The sequence below is a fragment of the Carlito syrichta genome, unplaced genomic scaffold (genome assembly GCF_000164805.1).
Source record: "Carlito syrichta isolate Samal-C Ts95f unplaced genomic scaffold, Tarsius_syrichta-2.0.1 Scaffold303713, whole genome shotgun sequence".
Taxonomy (NCBI): Eukaryota; Metazoa; Chordata; class Mammalia; order Primates; family Tarsiidae; genus Carlito; species Carlito syrichta.
In genome coordinates, this window is record NW_007247809.1 from 20,505 (window position 1) to 24,641 (window position 4,137).

At 39.2% G+C, this 4,137-nt stretch overlaps 1 pseudogene; it reads left to right on the forward strand.

Annotated features, from left to right (window-relative positions):
• Positions 1–57: 57 nt before the first annotated feature.
• LOC103261476 lies at positions 58–3,900 on the forward strand (annotated as a pseudogene).
• The last annotated feature ends 237 nt before the right edge of the window (positions 3,901–4,137 follow it).

The window sequence follows — 4,137 nt, forward strand, 5'->3', positions numbered from 1 at the left end:
GTACCCGTCCCCCCTCCTCCACCCCCCCGCAGCTCAGGTGGGGAGGCAGCCGAGGAGATGGCGCTGCAGCGGCCGGTGAGCGGCCCTGGTGAGCACCCGGGTGGATGGTGGTGATGGGTACCAGACATGACAGAAACATCCTCCCGTCTTGTTGTTTGGACTTAGAAGTTATCTTCGACTGTTCTGAAGCACAGGACCTTTAACCTACTGTAGATACAGACAAAGAAGAGAGGGAGACTATCAAAAAGGGTCAAGAAGCTGAAAAGGAGATTTCCGGTTATAATTTGAGTCACTGGAAGCTTGCCACTCTTTCCTCAGGAGTGATTTGCACTGGCAGGTTTCTCCTCCTCCTTCTGTATTGGATGCCTGAATGGCGGGTGAAAGCAACTTGTATTCGAGCTGCAATTAATGACAGTGAAGTGGTGCTACTGCGGATTGCTGATGAATCCAAACTTTGGTTTTGTGCAACAATTAGCTTTCTTTCTCCGGAAAGTCATCCATTTTCAAATAAAAAATCTATCGCTCATAAGGTTGCAAACGGCCTTGCCGTTCATTTAATTGAGAATCCAACTGAAGGGAATGAATATGAGATGAGCAAATATTCACAGACTCAGTCACTATTCGCTATTTCATCCACCATAGTGTAAAATATTTCCAAAATGATACCATTCACAATTTTGGTTTCTTTTAAAAAAAAAAATGCTTTATGGAGTAAATGAAATTACAGTGAAAGTGCCTTCTGTTTTTAAACTTTTAATTAAAGGGGTACTCAACCCATTCTACATTTTCCAGCAGTTCAGTGTTATACCTTGGAGCACTAGCGAATACTATTACTATGCTCTAGCTATTGTGATTATGTCTATAGCATCAACTGAAAGCTCATTATATTCCATTAGAAAGCATTATGTTATGTTTCATGATATGGTGACAGCTCATAGTACTGTGAGAGTTTCAGTTCGTAGCTTGAACGAATAAATAGAAGAGATCTTTTCTACTGACCTTGAACCTGGAGATATCATGGTCATCCCATTAAATGGGACAGTAATGCCTTGTGATGCAGGACTTATTAATGGCACCTGCAATTGTCAATGAAAGCATGTTAACAAAAGTGTTCCAGTAACAAAGACTAATTTACCGAATCTCTCAGTGGACATAAAAGGAATGGGGTATGAATTAAATGATCCAGAAACACATAAGTGACACACTTTGTTTTGTGGGACAGCTGTTATTCAGACTCGTTTCTACACCGGAGAACTCGTCAAAGCCATAGTACTTATTAATAGCACCTGCAATTGTCAATGAAAGCATGTTAACAAAAATGTTCCAGTAACAAAGACTAATTTACCGAATCTCTCAGTGGACATAAAAGGAATGGGGGATGAATTAAATGATTAGAACAGGATTTAGTACTTCCAAAGGACAGCTTGTTTGTTCCGTATTGTATCCACAAAAAACAATTTTAAACTCTACAGAGATGCCCACTTGTCTCTTCTGTGTCTTGTGGCAGTGGCAGGCATTGGGTTTATCTACACTCTTATCTATCGCATTTTAAATGAGGTCAAAGTTGGGGTAATAGTTATCGAGTCTCTTGCTTTCATTACAATTACTGTTTCACCTGCACTTCCTGCTGCAATGGCTGCTGATATTGTGTATGCTCAGAGAAGACTGAAAAAAAAAATGGACATTTCCTGTTTGGTCCCCAAAGGATAAATATTTGTGGACAGCTGAGTCTTGTTTGCTTTGATGAGACTGGAACTCTTACTGAAGATGGTTTCAATCTTTGGGGAAATCAATGAGTGGAAAATAATGATTTCTTTTACCAGAAGAAAACGTTTGCAATGAGATGTTGGTCGAGTCCCAGATTGTTGCATGCATGATTACTTGCCATTCACTTACAAACATTGAAGGAGTGCTTTCTAGTGACCCACCTGATCTGAAACGGTTTGAAGCCATTGAATGGATTCTGGAAGAAGCAGTTGAAGAAGACACGTCACTTCATAACTGAATAGTGCCCACGATGGTTCATTCTCCCAAACAACTTCTTCCTGAGCCTACCCCTGCAGGAAACCAAGAAATGGAGCCGTTTGAACTTCCAGCTATTTATAAGATAGGAATTGTTCATCGGTTCCCATTTTCTTCTGCTTTGCAGCATAGGAGTGTGGTTGCCAGGGTGCTAGGAGATAAGAAGACGAACGCCTACATGAAAGGAGCACCTGAGGTGATTGCCAGTCTTTGTAAAGCTGAAACTGTTCCTGTTGATTTTGAAAGGTTTTGGAAGACTTCACTAAACAGGGCTTTCATGTGATTGCTCTTGCACAAAGAAAATTGGAGTCAAAACTCACATGGAATAAAGTACAGAATATTAGCAGAGATGCCATTGAAAACAACGTGGATTTTATGAGATTAATTATAATGCAGAACAAATTAAAGCAAGAAACCTCTGCAGTACTCAAAGATTTTCATAAAGTAAATATTCGCATTGTCATGGTCATAGGTGATATGTTGACTGCTGTCTCTGTGGCCAGAGATTGTGGAATGATTCTACCTCAGGTTAAAGTTATTGTTGCTGAAGCATTGCCTCCAAAGGATGGGAAAGTTGCCAAGATAAACTGGCATTATACAGACTCCTTAACACAGTGCAGTAGCTCATCAGCAATTGACTCAGAGGCTATTCCCGTTAAATTGGTCCATGATAGCTTAGACGATCTTCAGGTGACTTGTTATCACATTGTAATGAATGGAAAATAATTTTCAGTAATACTAGAGCATTTTCAAGACCTTATTCCTAAGTTGATATTGCATGGCACTGTTTACTCATATGACCTGATCAGAAGACCCAGCTGGTAGAAGCGTTATAAAATGTTGATTACTTTGTTGGAAAGTATGGCGATGTTGCAAATGATTGTGGTGCTTTGAAGAGAGCACATGGAGGCATTTCCTTATCAGAACTCGAGGCTTCGGTGTCATCTCCCTTTATCTCTAAAGCTCCTGGTATTTCCTGTGTGTCAAACCTTATCAGGGAAGGCCATAGTGCTTTAATAATTTCCATTTGTGTGTTTAAATTTATGTCATTGTACAGCATTATGCAGTGCTTCAGTGTTACTCTCCTGTATTCTATCTTAAGTAACCTAGGGGATTTCCAGTTTTTCTTCATTGTTCTGGCGATCGTTTTGGTAGTCATATTTACAATGAGTTTAAATCCTGCCTGGAAGGAACTTGTGGCAAAAAGACCACCTTCAGGTCTTATATTGGGGCCCTTCTCATCTCTATTTTGTCTCAGATTATCATTTGCATTAGATTTCTATCTTTGGGGTTTTTTTTAGGTCAACCAGTCATCTCGGTATGAAGTGTGGCATCCACATTCAGATGCTTGGAATACAGCAAGAAGCCTGTGTTGCAATTCTTCACACTTATATAATAAAACCAAACTCAATGAACATGATATACAGAATTATGAAAATACCACAGTGTTTTTTATTTCATTTTCAGTACCTCATAGTGGCAATAGCCTTTTCAAAAGGAAGACCCTCCTGGCAACCTTGCTACAAGAATTACTTTTTTTTTGGTCTGTGATTATCTTATATTTTTTCATATTATTCATTGTGTTATATTCAATTGCCTCTATTGACCAGGTTCTTCAGATAGTATGTGTACCATATAATATATATCACTGTTTTTGTTAATGCTCTTGTATCTGTCATAGTGGAAGAGTCAGTGAATTGGTGGGGAAAGTGCTGCTTGTCCTGGGCCCTGGACTGTAGGAAGAAGACACCAAAGGTGAGGTAAATGTACCTGGTACAGGAGCTCTTTGTTGATCCAGAATGACCACCAAAACTTCAGAAAACAGCAGAAACTAAAGCATTAATTAGGGAGAATGTATTGTGTCAGATCATCACATAGCAGTCAGTCAGTCTTCATGGTATGCTGATAGCAGTATTTAGGAGAATGCGATTTTCAGATTTTCTGATCCTGTGTGTCACAATGGCACTATTTCAATTTATGTCCCTTATGATATAGTAGCTGATTTGAGAGCTTTACTCTTAAAAAAAAAATAGAAAAAGGATTGCCTAACAGTTAAATTAAGAATCGATCTGTAAATTCCTTTATCTTCATATCTTCATTCAGCAGCAGTATATA